We start from the raw sequence: 13,839 nt of genomic DNA, 5'->3' as shown, positions 1-13,839 counted from the left end.
ATGTACCACTGTTCAAGTGCTGGAACAGTTCAATAACACCTAATGATGTGGTCAGTCTGAATTGGTATCCCCTGTAGTACACTGACAAATAACATCAGTCTATACAGTGATGTCTTGTAGTAGTTGTTTATACCTGTTTTTAAAGTTTCACAGAATGAACAAATAGGTATAGATTCTTATCTGAATCTGACAGATGAAGTTCTCTTTTAATGCTAACTGTGTGCAGCCTGCCACCAGGTGATGGATTAGCTGAGGTTCAGAGGCAGTATACCATATCAAAGTTTCCCGTGCGGTGCAGTGTGAGATGACCTCTTGAAAAGTTTAAAGTATGCGATAGTGAATAGCAAATTCTGCTCTTTCTCTTCTCCTGTCCTTCAAGTTTAAGAAGACCCTGAAAAAAACAGAAAATGAGCCATATGTGGAAAACTTATATAGTAATTGGGAAAAAAAATTACTTTGTTTTTGCAATTTTATACCCTTCTAGAGCTCCTCAGCATTTCCCAAAAGAGCAAATGGATCACAGTATAAGTAAGAAACAAATGATAGGCATATCAAGTTAACTTTTCATTTGTTAGTAACCCTGAAAGTAATGCCAATATGTCAGGAGATGAGAAAAATAGATGGAAAATACTTGAATGTGTTTTGAGCTGTCAAAAAGCAGATTCCTGCCAAATAACACACTAGTATAAAGGGGAATGGAGAGTAAAGAGGTTGCTAATGCTTGGCTACTCTTCCATTGACTTTTCCCTGAGATGGTGACCACAAGATTACCATCTGGAAACTAAGAAAAGCTTCACAATTAGAAAATTTCTTACCATTGTTATCTTCTTTCTCGTAACCTTTCAAGTTTAATTATTATTTTTTTCAAAGCCATACTAATTTATTTTATTATATTCCAGTCTTCCTGGGCTGATCACCACAAATGGAGGACACAAAGCCAAATACTGTATTTCATTTGTAATCTGCATCATTGTAGGGTTTACTTCTTAGGATCTGACAATATTACCACATCCTGCTGTAGCTTGTTTCATGTTTGAGATGCCCTTTGCTTGGCTAAAAGCAACTCTGAATAGCTAGTGCCTCAAAAAAGGAAAAGGTATGCCTTTTCTCACCTGAAAATATTTTCCTGGAATATCTTGTTCTCAGATTTGTGAGTTGTTTTCTTCTTTTTCCGCCTCTGGGGTAAAAAAAAAAAAAAAAAAAGTCCAGAATTCTGTGATGTCTTAAATGAAGATCAAAAGAAAACAAAAAAATACAAAAAAAAATCAAAAAACAAAACTAAAACAAGGCCACAATAACAGAAAAAAAAAACCACAAAAAACAAGCTGAACCCCCAACCATTTGTCTCCTTGCTTTCAGCCCGTAGAAAAGAACACCATAGATTCTTAATAAACTTACTCCTCCAGAACCACAGAATGGCAAAACACTATTGCATTATTACAATGACCTCTTTATTTCCTGCCTGTCAACTGGAGCACATGAATTCTGAAAAAAAAAAATAAACGAGAAATGCATTTTCCTTGCAGTTTGTTTCCAGAAGCTAATAACCCACCTTACATTAGCACCACCAATTCCCTAATAATTATTTGATGGTTCTTTTTGTCTGCCCTCTGTTATTAACTCTTAAAGAATATTTCATAGGACACATATTTTTCTTCCACAACATGAATATCACTAACCTACATATCCTCTGTGGTGTGTAAGTACTTGCTTTATGCTTCTGTGTGCTCCTCAACTGTCAGCTAGATTCATAGCCCTTGATAAACTTTGTTTAAAAGCTTGTTCCAGCTTTCTTCAATATAAAACAAAAACCCTGTAGAAAAGAAGTCATTTGATGAGATTATAGTCATCTAAGCATGTAAAAAAAATATCAGTTTGGGGAATTTCTTGGGTGCTGGTTTTTGGAAGCATGAGTTCCCACATCCAGAAAAAGCAATGTATTAAAAAAAAAAAATAAGGGATTTTATTTTGAAATATATCACTTGGTACATGCTGCCCTGAAAATTCTGTGTTCCACATATCTAAATTTTCTTTGTATTAGTGTTATTGAATGTTTTGCTTAAGACCTGTATACCTGAGAAGTGATGTGCACACACATACACATACACAAATACAGAATTCATTTTCACCTGGATCTCTGGCAACTGTTAGAAAATTGACGTCATCCTAGAATGTAGTGTACTATAACATGGAGAATGGGATTATGTTCTTCTAAGTACTGTAGCAATGTAAACTAACTAGATTACAAGAAATGCTTCACAAATATCTCAGACCTTCCAAACTCATTAAGCAGTCATTAAGGAGAGTTTCCTTGCTTTGAATTGCCCAAAGAAATACTTCTAGAAAGTCATAATATGTTGTAGTACAGAGTGCTAGGTGTGGAAGTTGTCATCATCACAGAACCACAGAATCACTGAAAAGCTGGAGTTGAAAGAGACCTCTGGAGATCCAGTCCAACCTGCCAGGGCAAGGTTGCCTACAGTGGGTGATGCAAGATTGTGTTCAGGTTTTAAATATGTCTAGAAGGGAAGACTCCACAACCTTGCAAGGCAGCCAGTTTCAGTGCTCCGCTGCCCACAGTGTAAGAAAGTTCTTCCTCATATTAAGATGGAACTTCTTATGTTTTAATTTATGGCCCTTGCTTTTTATCCTGCCTCTGGGCACCACTGAAAAGATTTTGGCACCATCTTCTTGGCACCTGCCTTCAATCAAAAAAGGCCCTGAATTTTTCGATTAGCAAGACCAGATTTCTTCATTAGTTACATTAATCAAAGCACTTGACTAAAACCTAGTGGTTTTATAGAGGAATGTAGACAGGCCAGATTAGTGGGTCAAGGACAGTGGTATGAGGTCCAGCAAGTGCTGGGTTCTGCACTTTGTTCACAACAATCTCATGCAGCACTCAGGGAAGACTGGAAAGCTGCCAGTGGAAAAATACCTGAGGATGATGGTCAACAAGGCTGAACATGAGCCAGGTGGCCAAGAAGGCCCATGGCACCCTGGCCAGTATCAGAAAGAATGTGGGCAGCAGGACTAGGGCAGGGATTGTCCTCCTGTCCTGGGAACTGGTGAGCTTGCCCCTCACCAAAGAGCACTTAACAGCATAAGCTGGAAGTCTGCATGTTGAATACTGCCAAATAAACCTTGAGGAAGGCACAATATTAATTTCTGATTGCCCTAAGTCACTTTACATTCCTATGCATCAGTAGGTGTGCACATAAACTTGATTTATAAATAGAAACCAAGTTATTTGAAGTCAAAAGGGTCTGTAAAATTTTGCAAATCTCTGAATATTCTTAAGTCAGCTTTACTGAATTTTCCTCATTTTCAAAAGAATGCACTTTGCCAGCACCATAAAGGTTTCAGGGTTGTTTTTTTTTAAAACAAACAGTTCTTCTCACTCTTCTTGCCAGAAAATGCTTTGCTTCAGTAACAAATTAAGAAATCTTCTGTGTACACTTGTAATGGACTTCATGTACTTAAAGCTGAGATATGATTCAAAATATCAGATATTATTTACACAATACAAGGAAATAAGGTATCGTTCACTTATTTTCATACATGCTGATGTGTTGCAAAAACTCATGTTTTAGCATTTTATTTTCAAGTCACTCCTTATGTTTCATGTCATTTGTCATTAATTTATGTCATGTATTACATAATTTATTTATGTTACTTCAAGATTTTTTTGTTCTGAAAACCATCATTTCCCATATATTTGAGAGGACTAAAACTTATTATATTTTATATGGAGAAGAATGCACTCCATTATTTTATTTTCATGTACTATTAGCATCGTTCTTATCTAAATGCAAACATTCTTTAACTAATATGACTGCTACAGTTAATTAGGGTGTGCTACTCCTCTCTTTAGTCTACCTAACTGAGAAAATACAATCCATTTGTGGTGTGTTACCTGATGTTTGGCCATTATTTTTCACCTTGTTGGGATACAAAACAATCTCTGAGGCAAGACAAGTTGTCACTTTCAGTTACTGTGGGTGAGTATGATATGGCATGCAAAATTGAACACCATGTTGTTACAGCCTGAAAAATAATGGGTGTCACCACTGTAATTGTTGATAAAAATTCGGTGTTTGATACTTAAATCAATTACCTACCAAAAAGGTCTTATGTCAGGGTCCTTTCTAGGAAGAATCTAATATAGCCTACTGACCCATAGTCAATCAACCCCTATATAATGAATGATGAGTCCACAAGGAAGCATGTTATACAATCACAGCATTTCTGTGTTTCAATCCATACAACGGCTTTCAAGGAGTGAAAATTATGTTCAAAATTCATAGCGAATAATAAAGGTAAAAAGTGTCCTTCCCTAAGTATGTGGTGATTACATATTGCAATGATAACCAGACACTGCAAGAGGAGGAAAATAGTGCTACTTGTAAGAAATGGAGATGGATAGAAAAATTTGTGTTAGAGAAAAAAATATTGCAAATCCCAGAGAAAAAATAATTTATGCAATATATAATTTTAAAAATTCCAGAAGGTCATAGTCAGCCTGACTGAGAGCATCAAAAAGAAAATAGAACAAGAACAGAATCAGCTATATGGGCTATTTAGCTGTGAGAAGAGAAGGTACTAACCCAGGAACAACTTAGTACATTTAGGGCAGTACAGAGCTCTGTGTGGGAAGCTGAGTGAAATGGCAGAAAACTGTTATAGCAGATGAGATCATGAGGATGTTTTTTATTTATTTCTTAACCTTTTTTTGGGCTAAACCCAGAAAAGCTGATTCAAGATGGAATTAGTACATGGTAGAAATAATGAAGAACTAATAGTATAGTAAAGGACAATAAGTAAAGGCCCAGAAATGGTATGATTAAATTAAAAAAAAAAAATTTGCATGTTTTAAATGAGGGAGAACGAAGTGAGAAAAAGTGGTGACTATTTAGTCCACCTGAAGCAAGTGCTGAACTTCCTTTCAAGCCTGTGCAAAAAATATAATCAGTGAGTCAAAGTGAGTGGCACCACCTCATTTCTCTAGCAAAATTTTGTACCTGATGTGGAGATGGGGAAAGACAGGGGAGAGATTTTTAGTTTGCACCCTGGACGGTTTGTGTAGTTTATAGCAGCCCCTACCCAGGAGGAAAGTTCTGGCTTTGTGGTCTGCGAGCAGAACTCTAAATGCCAATCATGACCACCTGTGTTCTGTTCATGGGATTATAGCCACAGCCCTTCTTGTATTTCTTGGTGGTTTTCTGACTCACTACAACCCCAGGCTGTCTTTATAATATAGGCTGCTTAACCCTGAATTAGAGTGGAACACCTGCCTCATCTCCTCCTGCCTCCTCCATGGGGAGACAGGGCTGGAATCTAGGAGACTTTACCTCACACAAAATTTTGTTTTCAGACAATATGGTTCTTCAGAGAAAATAGACAAAATAAAGGGGTTCTATTATGCTGAAAAGAGGGTGACCTTGAAAACCTAGCTGAAAACAGATCAGCACTTTCACCAAAGCTATGGCAAAGGCTCTTGAATATGTGCAGATTGAGTTATCAGTTAATTTAAAAAAAGTTGCAATGGCAAACACAAAATTTTTATACAAACCTGATCACACTGTAAAAAAGCAACAGTACAACAGTAAACAACAACAGCACAATGTTGCAAACATTTTATGGAAGTGTACAGAAGAAATACTGCAATGAAGAGAAGAAAATCACAGCTATTGTATGAGAGAAAGCAGTATGACATTATATTGAAAAGCACTTATCTGAAAGTGTAGGTATGATTAAATTCAATTATCTAACCAATATTTAATATTTTCTTTTATTTTTGTAGTACATAATTATTCGTTAAATAGAAAGAGTAAATTTGCAAACTCTTTTTATTTTCTTTTTTTGACCTGACATAAATCATCACATAACATCAATTTTCCGGTATACTCTCCTTGATAATCATATTTTCACTGTATTTGAAGAGAAATAACATTTCTTTTTACTTGTGATGGAGAATAATTTAATTTAGAACTACATTAATTTTAAATATGGAATATCATACAAATATCTACCTTATCTTTCAAAAACCAGCAAACAAGCTTTGCAAAGAAAAGAAATAAAGGAGCAAAAAATCCAATTTAGGGGTCATTATTACGTTTCTTCTCCTGCACCATCATAAAAAGATGCTAGGGAAAAACAAACCAATAAATCACTAGTACTTATACATCTAACATATATGAAGATTCAGCCAGCTGTCAGTGCAGTGGGGAACCTCAGCTGAATTGGCCTATTTCTTGCCTAGTGTAAAATTCCGGTCTCCTTCTCCACTAATTATACCTTTAGAGACTATTCATATTTGCTAAATGTGTTTGTGTGTGTGTTGGTGCACGCACATCCACTTTTTTTTTTAGAACTTTGCAGTTCTTTTTTTATTTCAGGTCTATTTATTGTTTCTTTAAAGACAGGTATTCAAGCATAATCCAGAAAATATTTGGTTTAGTTTATTAGTTGGTTTAATACTTGTTAAATATTTTTTTCAGTCCATGATTAGAGGATGTGAGAGCTTGGCACCATACAAAGCAGGAAGAGCTAATATACCACTAGAAGAATCTAAGGTTAAAAATTAGATTCTTTTGTTATAATCAGCTTTTTCACTGACTTCAGTCTTACAGCTCTTCATCCATACTGTTGTATTTCACAAGGATAAAATAAGTTCATTTTTGAAAAATGCTTTGTGAAGTAGCCCAGAATGATAAGTCTTTAATGGTTATTTTAGCTTCAGAATAGCTGTTTGAACACAATGCACCACAGAGGTGAAATGGAGGAGAGAGAGAATGAGCAGGAAATATGGTATTCTTTATAAAACTCTATGTTCTCAGGTCACAGTATCTCTGGCTTTGTATAGAAGCATTTCTTTCTTCTTTCTTTTTTCTTGTCCCATTTTAGGGATAAAATCCATGGGACATGGTGAAGCAAGAGAAGTAATTTTTTTTAACATTTTTCTTTAAAGAATGACAATATATATATGTACCTGGTTCTGTAAAGAGGATGTGGGTGTGGGTTCAAACAATCCCAACCTCATTTTAAATAAGATCTAGGGCAATCATATTCTTTACACTCCCTGTGGTCTAAAAGCCATCCTCTTTGTCAGAAGATGCCTTTTCAAGGGAGACAGATGGCATGAGCTGAACTGCGTGGAAAAAGTGTTTGTGCTTTCTCACCACACCTAGAAGCATTGCATCTAAGGTATAATCCTGCTGAATTTTTTTGAGGGGGCAGAATCTAAAGAAACCTGAAGAGGTCTGTGATTATGCTTACTTGGCATGACAAGTACCAACTGAAATTTGTACTGCAGCTCCTCTGCTGCTGCTTGCTACTGGAACAATTTTTTTGACAATCATTTCATTTATGTAAGTGGTTTTATAAATAGTTTTAGACTCTTCTGGTGGCTTACAAGTTCATCAGAAACCTGCAAGAAGCATACCTAGACTTAACCAATGGTGAACTTTCACAGGCCTTTCTGTAACTAGTGCCTTCCATCAGACTCAAAGGAAAGAGCAGAGGGACATGACACACACAAAAAAAATGCATTATTGTCTTCAAGTCTCTCCCCAGTAGTGCCTGTGTTTGCTGAGCAAATAAGAAAACAGGGGTCCTGCTAAGGTGCTAGCATTTGTACAATGATATCAACTGAATTCTTGCAACTTCTGCAACAGGAAGTGCATGTGATATTTGCTTGCATTTTACCATCTGCAGAGTACCTGGAGTGTTTGTAAACAGGAGAATCTTTTCCCCTAAGATTAACTGATGTTCACAGTTAGGTGGAAATTTCTTCCAGGAAACCAAGACACCATCTTTTGAGGTAGGCAAGCAGACATGAAGGAAAGGGAAGTGTGGAGGGAGCTTCAGGCATGAATAAAGGAGGTAAAACCTTCCTGCACCCATGGTGACAGCAGAGGGATATCTTCCTTGAAAACATGAGAAGATCAAGCTCAGAAAAATTCTGCAAGGGCAAAATTTTATCATGTCCTTTTTATATTAATATATGTGAGACAATAAATCTTTTCTTTTTCAATTGAAAGAGATCCTTATCTTTTATTTTTTCTATTTTTTTTTTTATTTTTTTTTTTTAATTTTTTTTTTAATTTATCCTGATAGCATGTATCTTCAAGGTTTGAAAGTCATTTCTGTGCTTTTGGAGTGTCTACTTTCAGGAAAAGTTCCAAGCAAATGTACTGAAATTCTATGCCTATTCAGGGTCCCACCTGCACTTGAAACTACTCATTGCCTTTAAGTTTTCCAAGTATAATTTTACCTTCTTCTTTGAGCTGACACCTTGCCTACTCTATTGACCTGTAGAGGCATTACCAGTAGCAGTGTCACACAGAAATGAGGCTCTTACTGCATTGCTAAGGCTGATTCTTTGTTATGCACACTGTAAAACAGCCTAGTGTTTTCTAAAATAATTGTTGAGATACAAATAATATGCATTTCAAGGAGACCAGTAAAATTAATCCTGCTAACAAAAATACGTGTGTGCTCCCACGGAAAAGCAAATTCCAAAATATTACAGTGTGAATGCCTTTCTTCCTCACTACACTTACAGGCTATGCTTCCATTTTATCATAAGAACAAAAAATTACCTTAAAACTGAGGAACTTTGTTAACCTACTTAATTAGATCATCAGCATCTGTTTTCTACATCTCCAAATATATGACAAATAGAAAGAAGACAAGAAAAAAGAGCTCTAGATGTGATCATCAGAGTGACAGCAAGTTTGTAAGGTCTGGTGCAAGGTTATGTAGGGGCCCATGAAAATTCCTCCTCCTGTTTTCTAGTATCTTCACTGTAGTTTCAATCTCTAGTAATTTCAAATTTCTAGTAATCTTCTCTGTAATTCCAATATGTAAATTCCTTACTGTATTATAACATGCAGAACTGCTTAGTCAGGCATGGAGAACTTTCAGCATGCTGGTGCTCAGTAAAGGTCCAGGTTAAAAAGTTTGTTTGGGTTAAATAAATTTAGGGCCCATGTATGAATCACTTTAAATCATGCTTTTCACATGATTGATTTTCTGTAAAAAATGAGAAAAGCATGATTTGAAGTGATTCATACATAGGCCCTAAATTCATTTAACCCAAACAAACTTTTTAACCTGGACCTTTACTGAGCACCAGCATGCTGAAAGTTCTCCATGCCTGACTAAGCAGTTCTGCATGTTATAATACAGTAAGGAATTTACATATTGGAATTACAGAGAAGATTACTAGAAATTTGAAATTACTAGAGATTGAAACTACAGTGAAGATACTAGAAAACAGGATCTTTTCATCTCAGAAAGTGACAGTCTTAATAAGAAGTACATTCCATTGTCAGTATTTTAATGTTTATCTTGCATAATGTAAGATCAATATTTTAACATTATCTAATTACTCCCAGTGATAATTTAAAAAAGTACTCCTCTTTTGGCTTGTAAACAAAACACAAGACACAGCAGCTTTTTACTAACATATTTTTTATCCAATTCTCCCCCTCCCTGAGGTAAAAAAAATCCTTCTAGATTATTAAATGAGTATCTGGAGACTTTTAAGAAAGGAAGCAAGTTAAATAATTACAATAGTAATTGCTTAAAGTTACGTAAAGCCTGTCATCCCATGAGTTAACACAAGTCTGTCATTTATGGATACACATCTTTTTATTATTATCCATTAGTGACCATTAGGGTATCTGCAATCTTTCCTGTTTTTATAGCTGAGCTTAAGATAATTAATGTTGCCTTAAATCTACGAACAGTCACATGTGTTCCTAGCTTATATCTGTGATGCATGCACGTATCATTTTTCAGAAGCTGAAACATGTATAGACAACAAATAATCTCCCTAAATAAATTATGACCTAGGAATGCTGAAAAAAACATTTTATTTTAAATATCGAATGGAAAGATCTTACAAATGAAGACAAAAGTATTTCCTCTAGTAGTTCCTCTAGTCTTATTTCATTTTGGTAAACAACATTAATAGGATGCCCTTTACTGGTCACCATTAGAAGCAATTACAACAAGGAAGCAAAAGAACACTGCCAAATGAAGAACTTGTCATTTTCATATAATGAGATAGTATTTTATTTTTAATTTGCACTACAATCTCCAGCCAAGATGGAAAATAAATTGTCCTAGGAATATAAAATCATGAGGAATACATAGTCACTGCCCTAGATAGAAAACACAGCAGCCTAAACAGAGAAGTCAAACAAAGAGAGAGAGAGAAAACCTGCATACTCAGATGCTTCTTCCTGTGTATTTTCTCCCTAACCCCTTCCCCGCCCATTTCTTTTTAAATAGAAGCTGGATTGATGTTGACAATATGCCTTTGAAATACAGCAAGCAGAGTGATGAAACAGTGAACTACTCAAGAGTGTGAACTGAAAGAAAGACAGGATTGCCACTTACCATAGCAATAAGCAGTCAGTGTCACAGCAAAATAATATTTCTTCACTTACATGCAGAATTTTTTTTTTTATTTGGTTATATGAAAATAAGGATGCACATATGTTCAAAGGCTAAGAGCACAGACTTCAGTAACTGTAGCAAAAAAGATGGTCCTTCTGCCTCAAGGATTTTCTCTCTCCTGTAAATACAGTTTTTACCTCTGCATACTGCTTTCTTCTCTCATGTTTAAGTCCAAGCACCCCTAAAAAAAAAAGAAATCAATTCTACTCCTTGTTTCTTTTATTTTTTTTTTTCTTTCCTGTATGGGTTATTTCAAAGCTCTGAGATATCCAAAAAGCATCTTGCTGATAGCATCTTCTTCATTATAGAAATTTTAACTGTCTCTATTACATGTGTTTTGAGGAAGGGCTGAGAATATTGATTTCTTCATTCCATTGGTGAGTTGTTAATCACAAGAATACTACTGAATTCATGACTGAGTGCCTACTAATGGAAATAAAGGATTTACTATCTGGCTCTGTAAAAGTAGTATTACTGTAGATTACTAGGAATGCATGGAAGCAGGGCAGTTCATAAATCTTGCACAGACATTTTGCGAAATATTTATAACTGTGGTAGTTTTCAATTAGCATACTTTGTGTGGCACTCTGGTCTGGAGCTACAGGAAGGTTAAATGCTTCTTGCTTACAATTGTGTAAATCTAGTGTATGTGTCATTGAATTCTGAGCAAAATCAACATACAGAAGAGCAAAATGATGCCATGCTATTACTAATGCACCCTCTCAAATGATCCCATTTAATTCACATGCAGAGTGTGCATTTGTTGTGGAAAAAAAGTGATGCAAAGGAAATGTGTGCTTGTTGTTGGTAACATTACAGGGCTGAGCACTTAGAATTATTCTGGTGATTTAAATCATGGTAAACACACTTTCAAAAATATCAAACTTAAATTACATAAGGTGCCTGGCTGGACTGATGAAATGTGTTTTATGCCTCTAAAAAACCTAGGGGATTTTAATCAATCACTGGGAAAAGCAAATAGATCAAGTGAATACCTTCCCATTACCTCTGCAATGCTTGACAGAAATAGGACAGCAGAGAACAGTTTTTCCTGGTGCACATAGGGTTCTGTTTATGTCATCTGAATTTTATTCTGCACTGCTTATGCGCTGTTGCCTGGAGGAACCCTGCAGTCTTGAGGTAAATACAGTAACTTAAAGCTTTATCACATATTCCTGCCAGTCTATTATCAAGATAATGGGCTCTTTTTCAAGAATTGGAGTAAAGTTCTATCCACATACTGCCACAAAATTAACAAAATAAGTAAAGAATAAGCAATAGGACTGTTGAGTCCACTCAGTGTAAAATCATGGAGTCGCAGAATATCTCAGTTTGTAAGGGAACCATAAGGATCATTAAGTTCAAATCCAGTTCCTTGTAGGACTACCTAAAACTAAATCATATGACCAGGAGCATCATCCAGACACTGCTTGGGCTCTGACAGGCTTGGTGCTGAGACCACTTCCCTGGAAAACCTGTTTCAGTGATATGACCATGCTTTCTGTGAAGATATTTTTTTGTGTTGTCCAACATGAACGCACCCTGATGAAGCTTCATTCCATTTCCTCGTGCCCTACTGCTGGTCACCAGAGAGTGAAGACATTTCTTTCTGCAGGGCAGCTCCCCAGCCTCTCATTCCCTAATTTTTAGGGATTACCTTGTCTCAGATAGGGAATCAGAATCTGTCACTGGTTCTTCTGCAAGTCATGCAGCTGGTCACTTCCCAGATCTCTAGTCTATCCACAACTCTCCACCCTCAGGGGAGGATTCCTCCTTATTTAGTATATCTTTTCAAAACTATTAAAATTCAACTATAGTAGCAGCAAATTAGAAAAGTACTTCTGTATTCACATTCACGTTGCCTATCTCATTAGTAGCTCTATGCCATTTATAACCAGAACTTACCTGATGGTAAACTGAATTAATGCCTACCAAACTGTGTTGAATATATGCAATATAGTGTTTTTCTAGAAACAGCAAACAATTTAAAAATGCACAGATCTGTTTGAAGCAGCACTAAATTCACCTTACTGTATATGTTTACATTTTCATATAGTGGCATATGTTCTTTGTGCTATTTTTATGTGTTTTTTTCTAGATTTTTGTTCTTAATCCTGTTTTCCATCACTTCTGGCCTTTTAGTTTAGGATACCAACCTATTAATATTGCAAATGTAGTAGCTGGATGTCACTGGCCTGTGAAAGGGAGGGTGTAGAATAAGGTTTGGTTGATCTGAGTCAACTTATTTCTAAGGTCACCTAGACAGTCAGGGGCTTTTTGTGCTAGGTTCATACAACAAGAGCTGTGCAGAAGCTCTGAATTGTTATTTTTATTCTGGCGAGTAGCAAAGTGTCAGCAAATTCTCAGGTCCACGCATACGTTTTCAGAAGTATGATGAAGAAATTGCTGAGAAATTATGTATCTCCTTGTCTCACATGTCTTTCCTAAATCATATCTCAAACCCCATTCTACCCCTTCATAATAGTTTCCTCTATCCTTTCTATGATGCATTTTTAGCTCTCACCAACTATTGTCTCAATCTTTGGCAGCCTTCAATCTCCATGGATCATTCATTCCCTTTGGCTAAGCTTGCTTATGGTTAGCTGTCTTAATTTGGAAATTATATCCTGTTGTATCCTTTTAACTGGGTGTGAGCAGCTGTTGCAGAGAATGTTCAGAATTATTTTTTTTAATACAAAATGTTCCAAAGGGATACAGAGTATGTCCAGTGAGATTGATGATCTGCTGAGCTCAACCATGTAGTCATTCACTGTTATTCTGCTCAAATTTAAAAAGTTGGCTTCTTAGCTGATTTTTTTAATTTTGATTTTTATTTTTTATTTTAAAAGATGCCAGTGTCAGTGCAGTTTTTCTCTATTATTAAGGTGGCTTGTATCAAGTCCAATTTTCATCCTCTTTAAATAATTTGAAAAATATGTGACTGAAATGAGAAGAGCATAAAGAAAGCTGTGTTTCATTTGACTATATGTGACAAAGTGAAAAATAGTTTGATCTATCTTTTTTGTGTGTGATGTGACTGTGAAGAAGAAATAGGAATCTTTAGCAAATTCCCTGAGAGTACTTGAATTTACCTCATAGGTCCTTCAGCATGGCGTAATTCAATAATTCAGTAACCACATATTCATGAAGAACATTTTCAGACCTAAAATTCTTGTAAATGTTTTTCTTTTCCTTCCTGAGACTGTGCTTCAATATAACATCCGGAACAGCACTAAAGCAGGGCCTGTTTTGACTATTAGGAGCCAAAATTTTCCTTTAAAATCATAACCAGAAAAACTGAAAGCTTTTCTCCATAATTTTATCATTTCATAAATAATAATTTTTAGAAGAGTGAAGGACATAATCCAA

Source organism: Cyanistes caeruleus, chromosome Z (genome assembly GCF_971803275.1).
Source record: "Cyanistes caeruleus chromosome Z, bCyaCae1.hap1.1, whole genome shotgun sequence".
Lineage (NCBI taxonomy): Eukaryota > Metazoa > Chordata > Aves > Passeriformes > Paridae > Cyanistes > Cyanistes caeruleus.
Note: the sequence above shows the minus strand (reverse complement) of the source record.